The 13770-nt window shown below is 43.1% G+C and overlaps 1 long non-coding RNA gene across 3 annotated transcripts; it reads left to right on the forward strand.

The window, feature by feature from the left end:
• The first annotated feature begins 322 nt into the window (after window positions 1-322).
• LOC111856912 (uncharacterized) lies at window positions 323-7401 on the forward strand. Of its 3 annotated transcripts, none has more exons than XR_011985289.1 (9): window positions 323-541; window positions 1025-1109; window positions 1187-1267; window positions 1397-1433; window positions 1876-2007; window positions 2112-2194; window positions 5501-5633; window positions 6714-6860; window positions 6962-7401. It is a non-coding gene; the product is annotated as an uncharacterized lncRNA (long non-coding RNA). The 3 variants fall into 3 exon arrangements; XR_011985290.1 differs by having other exon boundaries at window positions 7014-7401; XR_011985291.1 differs by having other exon boundaries at window positions 1876-1924; window positions 2078-2194.
• The last annotated feature ends 6369 nt before the right edge of the window (window positions 7402-13770 follow it).

Here is a 13770-nt window from a genome sequence, read left to right on the forward strand (position 1 = left end):
AACACGCAGAGTTGCAATAAAAGCTCTGACGGTGGAGCTCGTATTAGTTCACAGGAGTGAACGTTCTGCTCTGACTCGTTCTTTAGCCTACAGTATGTGGCATATTCAGTACGCTGACAGATGCAAATTATTACCACAAACAAAATGAAACTATAGTCTCAGGAGCGGACAGCTAGCGCCGCAATGGTTGACCTCCTGTTATTCGTGCATTCCCCGTTTATATTTGCAGGCCATTTTTCCCAGCCGTGCTGCGCCTCACCGATTGAAAACCGCCGACTTAAATAGGGCGGGTGCTTTGGCCCTGCCTACCTGCATGCTCACACGTTGTTAGTGTTTCGGTCCAGCGCTGATGTGGCTTCCCGTCTTGAAGTTGCCGTCCTTCATTCTCTCCTTGATCGGTTGCTACTGTCAAAGTGTTCAGAATGGCTTCTTCAAATGTGATACCAAAGTGAGTTTGGTACAGCCATCGATTTCACGAACAACACGGATATCTGGACTACGACTACGAGCCGAATTTATATGACTCAATAATCATTTGAAGGTGAGACCTACACACACAAAGTAGATAACACAGCGCCAAATCATTTTCTGATTTTTGTCGTCTAGCCATGTTAGCTGGCTTTCTGACATGCGAACCTAACCTGGATCCACTTACGCGTGCTGTGGCTGTGCATAGAAGGCGGGAACAAATTGTTAAAATCTTTACCCCCTGAACCGAGGGCAACCTGGACGGTTTATCACATGAGGTCACCGAGGGGTAGTTACCATAATTCTGTGTGTCATAAAAGCAGCAGCGAACCAGTCATTAATCAATGATAGCATAAACAGGATTAAAATGTATGATTTTGTAGTTATATGATCTAAGAAAAAAACATTTTCTAAAAGATGCTAAGCAAAGCTAGGGTATTTCGGCCGGTCGCTCCCCCCACCCCACCCCACCCCGGAAAATGGCATAATCAAAACGTGTCGGCGCCATTTTGTCGATTGAGGAGAGCGCGTGTATATAACGGTCGTTGTATTTCAGACGCGGATACGTTGGTGCTGCCTTGAGAAAGTTTTTGGAATCTACATGGATCAACTATACGGATTTGTGATTGCTACACTAATAGGTATGATATATTGTTTAGTTATATGTTGTATTAACATTAACTTTTAATCTTTCTATAAATCTAACCTGTCTTGGCAGGTTGGGTCGTGTGCTAACATCAGATCCTACAAAGTTACCGTTAACCCATGTTTAGCCTTATAAAGCTCAAAATATCCTAATGTAAGTATCTACAGTTAATATTGTGGATTTTCTTCTCAAACATGAAAAGTGGAACAAGTTTAACTTGCAAAGTTAACCAAATAAGTCTGCATGTAACAGTTAACCCTGGGACTTTTGGTTTTGGTTCAGATGATGTTTTCAGAGGAGTTGGACCTTAGCCTACATGGTAGGTGTTTTGTGGCTTTGCCCGAATATTATTTAACTTAAACAACGCCGTCGCTGTACAGTTGAATGTCACCATTTTATTGCCCATTCGAGCTGTGCTTATCATGACATAAGTCCAATGCTATGTCAAGACTTAGAGTGAAGTTGATAAAACAAACCCCTCTGCCAACCCGGTGACGTCAGCTGTTGCCATGGCAAGTTGAACGAGAGGGTCCTCGCTGCAGCCTGCGGGGGCACATTTGTTGTTTAGACTGTTGTGTCACAGTAATTAAGAGCTGAAGGATCTTAGTGTTTACTAGTGTAATTAACAGAATGTCTACAAACATCTTGTAAGCATAGCGCTAACCCTAATCTCCTGATCTGATACCATTAACGTCATTGCATATATGGTAACTGAGTGACACCTTGCTCTGCCCACATCTCACCCTGAACCCATCCTGCAGGCAGCAGCAAGGTGTGCTTGAGTTGAACCATCCAGAAATACTGATACAGGTACTCTGATTTTCCAAAAACGCAAGACGCACCAGGGGTCCAAGCAAGCTTCTACTCATTTGATTTATGTACTCAAGGCTGAAGTAAGTCAGTGATATGCTCAGTCTCTAGGCACTGATGTAACTGTAACTTTTCTATGTTCTGGCTGCTAAGATTGGAGATGACTTGCTGCCTTCACTTTCTCAAGATGACATCAAGGATCTGTGTCCTGGTCCTGAAAAGTTTCAGAGGTGCAGGGCTATATGACTTCTTGTGAATAACGATGAAAAGGTCAGTTCTGCTTTATGTACAGTAAGTTTAAAATGTAATAAAATAGAGTAATGTACACACCTGTGTGATACCACTAAGATGTTAAATATTTACAAATCTTTTCATTTTAACATTTTATTTTAGCCAAAGCTCAAGAGGAATCAAGCTCATTCATTTGTTTAACAAAAATGTTTGAGCAGTGTAACGATAGTGTAAATCCATAGTTAACCCAAGTGCAGCAGCTGTGTTTTGTTCTTTCTGGGCGTTGGCCAGAAACAAATACAATGATATTAAATGGTAAATAGGATTTGCAGTTATGTAACAGTTTAGTGTTCTTGCACAGGGAGGTTCTCAGTTCTGTTGTATGGGCTTTAAATTTGGCCTGGGCAATATATCAACATTGTACTGATGAGACTATGTCCTGTGTGATTTTTGGATATTGGAATGCTTTCGAAGGAACAAACAGGCTCGTTTCAGTTCACTCAAATATTTACTAAAAGTGATACAAAATGATCATAAGCAATAATAATCTCATAAATACAAACTATTGCATATGCATTATGAACAATAATAAGTAAAAAAATGCAAATTATTATATACTGAGATCTCCCCCTTCCTTTATACTAATTTTGGGTGCTGTGTGCGGGCAGGGGATGAGCTGGCCAGGCTCAAATTTCCAATTTTGTCCGGGTAATGCTGGATACAGTTTCAATCAAAAATAATAAAACAAGTGTCCTTGATTGACACTTCCCCTTTTCTTCTGAAAATGAGATAAGCATCCCACACACTAATCGATGGTGTACAAAACATATATTGGACCACCCTTTCTTCCCAGGAAAACCCCCTCAGAAAAACAAAGTAAGCGTCCTTGAACAGAGTGAGCATCCCGTAAATCAGGAATAAGACAAGCGTCCTTGAACAGAATAAGTATCCCAGGACAAGAATTTTTAGGACAAGATAAGCGTCTTGACTAGGGTTGCAGCTATCGATTACTTTAGTAATCCAGTATTCTATCAATTATTCCATCAAATAATCGGATAAGAAATACTTTTGTCTTATTAAAGAGCAATAATTAGTATTCAAAAAATGAAAAATAGACAGGTCTCTTAAAATGAACAACTCATGAGTTTCCTTTCTAGGAACATTTTTAATGATTTTAACTCCATACAGCAACTGGCGAGAACTAAACCCTTTTAGTTCATTTATGTACATATGTTCTGACAGGATTGTATCTCCTGGATGAGGTAGGAATGGTGTGTGTGTGTGTAAGCCTTTAAAGGAGCATTTAGCGGTTGCAATGTAGAAGAGTGAGCATATCAACATGCTCAGAACTGAGTCCTGCCCTCCGCTTTGACGCAATGTTTCGTGCTGCAGAAAAGAGACGTTCTGATGGTGTAGATGTTGCTGGGACACACAGAAAACACTTTGCTAGCTTTGCCAGGGTTGGATATGTCTGTAACAATCATGTTCAAAATGCTGTTGGTCAACTCAGCAGCTTGCTGAACTGAACATGGTTCAGCTACCTGAACAAAGCTGTCTATAAGACACTGTGATTTACTGAAAAAGGGGAAATAATAATAATTCAGTGTCTCAGAGTTTTACTGGCCCAAGGCTGTTGGGGGGGTGGGGGGGGGGGGTTAATTTTTATATTATATTTATATTATTTATATTATAATTATGTAAAATTATTCATATTAATCTAAATCTGCAAAATAATATTACTAAAGCCTTGAAATAGATCTAGTTGAGTACACCCCACGCTCCCCGTTAGACTCACCCCTGCTTCCTGCAGGTATCACTGTGACAAAGTGTGACGGCTGCTGTCATCCTGCTGCAAGTTACCAAATTTAAATATTGTGTTAAACTAAGCTAACAGTTTATCTGCATACAAACAGCTTCTATTTTAACTTGTATAGCTTTACTGTAGCCTTGCTGCTGTGGAAGACAAACGGCAGTGGATGGGAGCAGCTGAAAACATCACTTTTCTTCACCTTTCAGCTTGTTGAACAGCTGGTTTGATTAGGGACTCTCGCCAGCTCTTTACCAGTAAAGGTTTAGTAGCGATTACAAGCACTGCTGTTGTTTTCCTTCACTCCACCTGAGTTCACCATCTCTGTGACGGAACCGTCTCTTTGCTCTTTGTTGTTAGTGTATAGACAGGCTCTAGTTCCATGTTAAACTATGACAGCATCATTTTCACTGCTGTTGTGTTATCAGTGTTTTTGTTGAGGAAAAATAGGGGCTGCTTGGGCTGAATCTTGTACTTTTTAATTCACACATATGCCCATAAATACGTTTCTATCGCAGGTCTTTGTTTAGCCGCAAATGAGATGGAAACGCTCGCGCGTGCCTTGTACTGGTTCCACTCTGTGGACTGGATGCATAGACTGGGTGTTTCTGTTGAGATGTTGAATCATTGACGTTGTGCTATTGTGGTAATTAAGCTAATTCGGTTTTACAATGGACACACTGTACAGCATTTCACTTTTCTTTTGTTTGAAATGGTCCCCAACTTTAGACATTTTTCGTCTTTTTCTCTGACTTTCCTCGCTATTTTCCTTGTCTTCCTCCAATGCGGCATCAAAACAAACCTGCTACACGTACTGCAGCGTAAGCACACTGTGCGACAGTAATAATCCTCCGAGTGAAACACGCTGATCACTAAGCAGTACATAGTCGTGCGGATTACACGAAACATCGAATCAAAGAATTTGCATCGAGGTTTTTTTGTAATCGAATTACTCGATGAATCGTTGCAGCCCTAATCTTGACTCTTATCATGAGAAACAAGTTATTCATGAGAAACAAGTTATATAAGTGATCAGTAAAAAACATTCTTATACAGTTCAACCTTGTCACAATAATATTATGAGTGAATCATGGACGACGTATTTGAATCTCAGGATCCACACACGATCAGAATCAATCCACACCTCAATCACCTCTTACTGTATATATGTCTGCTAGGTGGAGTTGGAGGTACTCCACCAAATCGTGAGTAGTGGAGCCAGACAATTACAACTTCCCAAATCATCACATTCACAGGGGGACATTCAAAAAATTTCTTCAATTCTATGTTACGTAGGCGACGTGGCCATCTGTGACTTCCTCTTAATACATATGTGTTGTCTTTTCCTGGTTTTAAAGGCTGCATTACAGTATAGTGACGTCATTTTCTGACCTTACCAGACCTTATAGCTGTTCTATTATTTGCTTTTACCTGCTTAGTTACTTGCATTGCTGATTGTTATAGATGAAAAATCTCATTGTGTGGGCATACTCTTTGACAAAGTTATCCTAGGAAATATCTAATTGTATGTATTTTAGGTGGAGACTGCTGCTGAACTAGAACAGCCATCGACTGGAGGCTGCGGCCTTTCACAAGAAGAGCCCTTCACTTCTCAGTTTGTCACTGTGTCCAGTCCAGAATACATAATCTTCAGACAGTGAACCTGAACAGGTGCAACGCTCGTACTTCGAGCATAAATTGCTGGGGACTGAGAACATCATGGATTTATCAAAGGAGCTTTTCTGCCGACTCAAAAGAAACACTGACCAATATGATATCAACTGCAAGAGCCACGGGAGATGCCAGATACCCCACCAGAGTAATGGGGGTGCTGGTGTGACTCGGGCAGTTGTTGTGGCCATCCTGTACCTGTCACGCAGGTGTGATATTCGGATGTACCGATTCTGTGCAGGTGTTGTTACACGTGGTCTTCCACTGCGAGGATGATCAGCTGTCCTTCCTGTCTCCCTGTAGCGCTGTCTTAGGCGTCTCACAGTGCGGACATGGAAATTTATTGCCCTAGCCACATCAGCAGTCCTCATGCCTCCCTGCAGCATGCCTAATGCACGTTCACGCAGATGAGCAGGGACCCTGGGCATCTTTCTTTGGGTGTTTTTCACAGTAGGTAGACAAGTCTCTTTAGTGTCCTGCGTTTTTAGAACTGTGACCTTAAATGCCTACTTTCTGTAAGCTGTTAAGGTCTTAACGACTATTCCACAGGTGCATGTTAATTAATTGATTATGGTTAATTGAACATGCATGGAAAACATTGTTTAAACCCTTTACAATGAAGATCTGTAAAGTTATTTGGATTTTTACAACATTATTGTTGAAATACACAGTCCTGAAAAAGGGACGTTTCTTTTTTTGCTGAGTTTAGTAGTAATTTCTTCTGTTTTCTAAAAAGTTACTTATATCTAGTTGGATGGCTAGATGAACACCGCTTCAGTTCCCAAACCTCACCTCAGGGGCACCTCAGCCGTTCCATGATTTTGTTAAATTTCACCAACAGCTCAATTAAATAATTAAATAAAATGGTTTAAAAAGTCAGTGACAGATTGACTAGCTGTATGGGGTGTGCTAGTGGCCTAGTCAAAAAATACATGGCTGCACTGGATGGTCACTGCAAATACTGGAGTGATTTTAGCAGAGGTTCTGAAATGGTTAAGCTGGCACACTTTGACTTTTTTTTATTATTATTTTTTTTATTCCTTTGGTTCTGGTGACATCTTGGACACCTAACAAACCAAGACCTAGATGAGTTGTAGAGAATCATTCAGCCAAACAATGCCTGGTACATGTCGGAGATGAAGAACAGATGGGACAACTTCTACTCAAAGATCCAGTTTTATGGTGTCATGAAGAAAGCTATGAAGCTTCCAAAAACTTTGGATGGAGGTGAGATCACTATACCTTGATTTGGCTAAGTTTTTATATATTGATATCTCATTGTGAGTGGATATTTATACAGCCTTGTGTTGTGCTTTCCGTCAAAACAGTGGAACATGCCGCTGCTGTTTTCAGAGCCTTGCCACTGCTCTTCCCATCCAGCACCACGCCACCTAAGAAGTTGGGCGCAAGCCCAACGCGACTGAAATCAACGAGACTTTTGCCAACCCGGGGCTGAAGGCGTACCCCCCCCCCCCTTACCGAAGTGGACGTCAGCGACGAGCCCCCAGCCAGAGAGCCTCCAAGAAAGAGTGGTGGTGTCATTTCAAATCTGTCCCTCTGCAATATTGTTCAAACCAGCAGCTGGAATGTTACTATTCTCTGGTAATTTCTAATGACTTTCAGTGTACTCCTACCCTCGCTTATTATCAAAGACCAGTATATCACATCACCTGAAACTGGGCTTGATTTAAAGTGTATTAACACTGCAAAAGTCAGAAATGCCTCCAGTAGTAATATTGACAAGATCACAATTACAACACAGTTATAAAAGAACTCTGAATTTACAAACCTCCTCCAAAATAAAAGTAATCAAAACTGTTTATTAATTTATTTATTAATATTTTCTGGAAGAGTGGCACAGTGGATACTAGCACTGCAGCCTCACACCTGCAGGGCTGGGGGTTTGAATGCCATCCCTACAGTGTGTCGGGGGGGTTGCATCTTCTCCCCATATCATATGGATTTTCCCCCAGCTGCTCTGGTTTTCTCCTGCAGTTCAAAGACATGTACTTTAGCTGAGTGACATCATTTACATGCCAATAGTGTATAACAGGGTGGCTGCATCTCCTCTGCGACGGCCTGGCCGCCCATCCAGCATTAGGACTGGGGCACAGCCCTGTGCCCTGTGCTGCTTAGGATAGGATCCAGGCCCACAGAGACCCTGACCAGAATAGGCTGATGGAAGATGGGCTCTTCCAGAAGAGCTGCTGCTCTTTCTGTACTATATAACTTCCTTTGTATTTCAGTTCATTCAGGAAAATCAGCAGTAATTCATGCTGGTGTTAATGTACAGTACAAAGATTTGCTTTATTAAATATAACTTCCTCGCTCATTCCAAACAGCACTAGGCATACAGGTTTCACATGTAAAGACCTGAAGGTCCTCCCTGTTAGGCAGAAATATAAATGAGGCTCCCTACCTAGTCGGCCTACATATTTATTATGCCGTTTAAACATTTCTTTTGACTGCCTAAGGCTTTAGCACACTGCTGTATATATTTCCAAAATGTGTGTCTCAGGTTACTGATGCACAGAAGGTGCAAATGAGGCAGCAGAAAGCCCAGGAAGAAAGAAGACTCCTGAATGCGGCTGTTCTTCCCGATCTTCAGCCCTTGCCCCTAAAGTCTCCCGTAGACCCAGCCTTGGAGGCTCTTTGGGAGGCCAAATGGATGGAGTCGCTGAGGATCCACGGACACGGCGTGGAAGAGCACCAGGAGACACACCGCCGTGTCGTGGAACCAAAGCTGCTGTATCCGTCTGGCCGGCCTCGACCCTGCTGCCTCGATTTGGGGCGCAGGGTAAAGCAGCGCCTCTGGGTGGCAGTCTCCTACCCAAAGTTAACCGAGTTGGCTTGACCGAAAGAGGTGATTGAAATCAACGAGACTTTGAGAACAAATATTGCCATGTCATCTACAGTGTACATTAAAACTGCCTTCTTATTCCTCTAACATTTTCACCCGGGGCCTGTGAACCTCTTGCTTAGCCAGGTAGCTTTTAGGCTAAGTATTGTTAACTCTGCCTTTCCAATATCACAGCGTTGGTTCATAATTAAGGTTACGGCTGGGTTCAGGTTGGGATTATCATAGCTATGATTCAGTTTACGCCTGTAGATATGAATGGAGAGTCCCCAGAAACAACAGGAATATAAGAAAAATCTCTTATTTTGACAACTTTTTTTTTTTCCGTCCCCACAAGGGGAAATTCAATTTTATAAAAATATGTGCAGTCAAATAACTAAAGATGTCCAAAGTCTTGTATTCTGTTTAGTTACCTATGGTTAAGGTCAGGGCTGGGTGTCGGTGGTGATGCTGGGGAAAGCGAACGTACTACGCTGCCATTCGTAAATAAGTACAACACATAGTTATGTGCAGCACATAATACTTCATAACTATCTTACTGGTTTATGTATTTAATATACTTTGCTTTTTAATGTTATTTTATAATGTGGGCGGCACCATCGAGGTTTCTGTAAGTACGCGCTATGGTGTTCACACAGCAAAGAAATTACCTACTGACACATTTCTCAGAACATATACCTGTCATTAAGCGATGCATGCAAGAGGTTTGCTAGAATCAAATATTTCAAATGGATTTATAAATACTAACCTAAAAATACAACAGGAAACGGAGAATGTCATTAAACTGAAGTAACAATTCATTGCAATCAACCACATTCAATGTATGCAGTGAAATCTATTTGACAAAAGGACACACACACACAATAAGAACGGCAATAATGGCCATTACTTTCCACACCAGCAATCACTCACAGCCTCACAGAGACGACGTGGTTACAAATCAGGGGTGAGTTTCCCGAAGCGTTCTTAACGCTACGTCGTTCTTAAGTTCTGTGTTAAAAGATGGAACTAACGAACGACGTAGCGTTAAGAAGGCTTCGGGAAACTCACCCCAGGTTAGCAGCCTGTCCTGGCCTTTGTGCCTCTTTACAAAAGAGCCTCACACGAAACGGGCTCAGTCTCTTAAACCAAAGAGACTGGGAACTAGCAAAGGGAGCCACACCCCATTGGACGACTAGGAAGGGCAGGTGCTGTAAAGCATCTTATATTAATGGTGAGTAGGAATGCCATATTATTGCACCCTTTGAAGGACTGCTAATCTTCAAATGAGAAAGTGACGTTGGCTGCCTGAGCGAGAACGAGGCCTGGATTCTGGGCGTCTCTGTAGACTTGCCATAATGTTCTGCTAAATTCTGACGCCTATCTTTTCATTAAGTGCTTCTTCATGGAAGTCATTCGTGAGGTAATCATGCAAGTCTTTCATTTCCCATTAGTGCTTATCCGGAGCGGGGTCTCTGAGAGCCTGGGGGGGTAACATGGGGGACAGTCTGGACGCGGTACAGTACAAAGCTCAAACGAGGCTGTTCAGGAACACCGGCCTAGCTATGCCTGCCGCATGTCTTTGCAGGAGGAAACAGAGGATCTTAGGGAGTTAAGTGCGCAAAAAGCAAACCAGCACAGCAGTGAAGGGTAAATGCACACAGCTGGATGGATACAGTCACCCGTTCTGATGCTCACTGCTTTCAGATTGGGGCCATTTCTGCTCTCCAGTCACCCACTAAACAAGCACTTTACTGTAATTTACAGAATAATGCTCTACCCACATGCCTTTGTATTTAGAGTGTATTTAGAGTGTTAGGTGATCACTCTGATGTTTTACTGCATTTTTAAAATCAAGGTATTATGCAGACTTGCTGGCAGAATTACAGAATATCGCTAACAATATCACCTCTGCTATATTTAGCATTATTGGGCAATGCTGTAAACATTAAAATTCTTTGTAATTCAAAAAGCTAAAAAGAGAAGGTTAATTGCAATGTGAAACACAACAGGATGCTGGCATCGGTCTTTTCCCTTATTAATATTGCCAGACTGTATGTTGGCGGCTGGTGTCAGTTGACTGGTTTTTAATCTCCATTTGTCTGTCTAGCGATGTCACAGAGATACAGACTCAGAAACTGAGAGACTGCATCGGCCGCTACAACAGCAAAGCGGCAAACCTATTCCCTCGGACTTCCTGGCTCCCCTGTGCCGCTTTTGGCTTAATGAGAACATCAGAAAAGTATTCAGATGCAACTGGGATGAGGGAGAGGATTTAGTGGCCAGATGAGGCTGAGATGGTGCCTTTTAACGCTAATCTAACACTGCCCACACATCAAAAAAAACATGGTACCTGCAGTGAGCTGTGATGATGGCAGCATCACGATGCGGGGCTGCTTTTCCACAGCAGGGCTCGGGCACCGTGTTGAGCGAAGGTGGCACAGATGATTACAAATACTGGCAATTAATTGCGAGGGATCCTGTGCCAGTCTTATAGAAGATGGAAGAAAGCAGGGCAATGACCCCAAACACAAGCCCAATGTAATGAAAAAGAACAAAACAATGAATATCCTAGAATGACCCAGTCAAAGCCTTGATCTCCAACTGGAAATGCCCGGCACTACTAAGAATCTGCAGTGCACAAGTGTCAACCGACTGACCTGAACAACCTTCAGCTATTCAGCCTGGATGATTGGACCAAAATTGCTCCTAAACGGTGTGCAAAGCTGCTAGATGTGTACCCCAGAAGGCCCGAGGCAGTGATTGGCAGTTAGGATGCCTCCACAGAATATTAAAATGTGAGGATTGGATACTAATGCAAACAGCATCACACGTTTTTCAATTTTTTTTACTTAGAATATTTTCTAACATTAAATCACAGTGATCTCGATTTCAAAGTAGAATCCATAATTCAGTTGAGTGAGAGAAATCCTCAGCAGTTTGGATAGTTTTCAGAGGCACTGTAGCTTCTTTCAGGTCCCTTGAACTTGACCTCAAACTCTGGCTTTCCAGAGTGCCTTATAAAAGTCATCTGTGTTATAAGCCAGTGCGTGATGTTCACTACTTCATCTACATAAAAGTTACACTGGATAATCACTGGTACAGAGGTTCCTCTAGAAGAGGTTTAACATCCAGCATTATCAGCTGACTAGCATCCTGGGTTTTCCTGTGAATATGGAATAATATTGGAAACTGGAATCAAATATAATGCTTTTGGTGCGTTTTGGTGCGTTTTCATCACCTAGAGCTCCTGACACTGCATCCTGCGTCTGGCTGACCGGGCTTTTCCCCCCAGCCTGCGCCCCGATTTGGGGTCCAGCCTCTCAGTACTTCAGGCCATCAGCCAGTGGCTGCTTGGAGAGGGATAGGCTCCCTGTCGGGTGGAAGTCGGATGGAACCTCAGTCACCGAAGGATGGGTTTCCACCTGGATGCCAGGTATAATGGCAGGCGTCCGTGGGGAACCTGGCCATGTTTCTGTCAGCCGGAAAGCTGTGGGAATGTGCTGGGTCTTGGTCAATCTCCAGAAGACTCGCCAGCATTGATAATGTTCGGAAATCCAGCGTCTAGGGAATGAAACGTCACAGCAGCGTGAGTCTGCAAAGGCCTCCGTCGTGCCGGTTCCCCACTGACATTCTTATGGTCCAGTACCTGTCTGTCTTCCTGTCTTCCATCCATTTAGACAAACTGCTCACACTACAAACTTCTGGATGCAAAATTAAATTTATGTATATGGGGGTGGTAAAAATTTAGCCTAAAATACAATTTTGCCCTTGGTGTAATGTGACCTGTCATTGGCATAATATCAAACGGTACCACACTCATGTGTGTCAATAATTAATCAGAGCCATGCTGGGCATCGTAGACCGAGTCACTGTGGTTCAGTTCGTTCAGGTTTAGTTCCTTCCCCTGATGGTTGGACTGTGACAGAGCCCCAGGTTCCCATTTAATCCTCATTACTCATTCTTATTCATTATCTCCTCCGCGCATTCAAGCACATGACGACGGCATGTGAAAAAACAAGCCTTGGATAGCCGACGTCAAATCCCCATAGCTGTGGGGCGGTATTCCCACTTTCATCGCACATGTGGAGCAAAATGAGAATTACATTTGGACAATTAGGGCAGCCAAATGAAAATTTATGGAGATGCTGTCCTGTGGATATTTTTCATGGGCTGTTCTGGACCAGGAAACAGTGTCAAACACGTATATGGGCTGTTACTGAAAATGCATCAATAGACATAAAACCGACTAGAAAAATTATCTACAGGCCGTTACAGCCATTTCTCCAACGCTCTCCATTTAGCAGAACTGCCTGCCTTCTGCTAGATATCTGGAAAATAGGTATTTTTTAGCAGGTTAAATTTGTACATAACAGACTTTAAGCATTTTTATTATTCATTCCATATTCGGGCTGCTGGAACCTATGAGTCAGCTGTACTGGTCATTCAGTCAAACTTTATTTTATTTGTTTGGGAACTACGTGTACCATGGCATACTCGATATCTCATTGAGGACTGAGCATTCCTCTCTGCGAACGCTGGCCGTGGTGTGACAGGGATAACGGGTGAGGATGGTGTGAATGCTGACTAACGATGTGCAGGAATGCCCTATTACTCGAGCGCAGGCCGTGGACAGCATACGCTAGGGTAAGGCAGGCGCAGGAGAGTGCAGACAGTAACTGTATATACAGCAGCCCCTGAGTTCCAGTCAGGCACTAAATAATTGTGCCTGGAAACCACAGGAAAACACAAATAAGTTTGCGTCTCCTGTATGACATAACTTCCAGGATAAGCAGTGTCCCCTATGTCCGAAGCTAAAGTCGGAGAAAGACGTCAAGCACTCCAGCTAGGTAGCTGGCGATTGGTCCCGGGGCTCTATGGGTCAGCCAGAAGGTTATAAGCTCAAAGCCACTCCTCTGTGGATTAAATTCAGAGAACAGCTGCTTCTTCCTATACTGGAATTATTTCACTGTTCCAGGCCATATCCAGCCTCCCACTGGGCATCCAAGCCTCTGACCCCCAGTTAGAGAGGAAGGTCCCGGAAAGGGTGCTGACACCTCCTTCTTATTTTCTCACGTTTTTGCGTGACGCCTTATGTCACATGCTGCCTGGCTTAAGCTCCCGGCCCTCAGGGAGCCTGTCTGAGAAAATTGGCAGGAAGTTGGATGGATGGATGGATGGATGGATGGATTGGCGGAGAAGTGAGACCCCTGCGGTCATTTCAGAGCATTTGCGGAAGCTCTCAGATGGTGCCGAAAGCTGCTGCTCATGATCTTCCTGCAGATTTACCCATGGCAGACA

The sequence above is a fragment of the Paramormyrops kingsleyae genome, chromosome 24 (assembly GCF_048594095.1).
Source record: "Paramormyrops kingsleyae isolate MSU_618 chromosome 24, PKINGS_0.4, whole genome shotgun sequence".
Taxonomy (NCBI): Eukaryota; Metazoa; Chordata; class Actinopteri; order Osteoglossiformes; family Mormyridae; genus Paramormyrops; species Paramormyrops kingsleyae.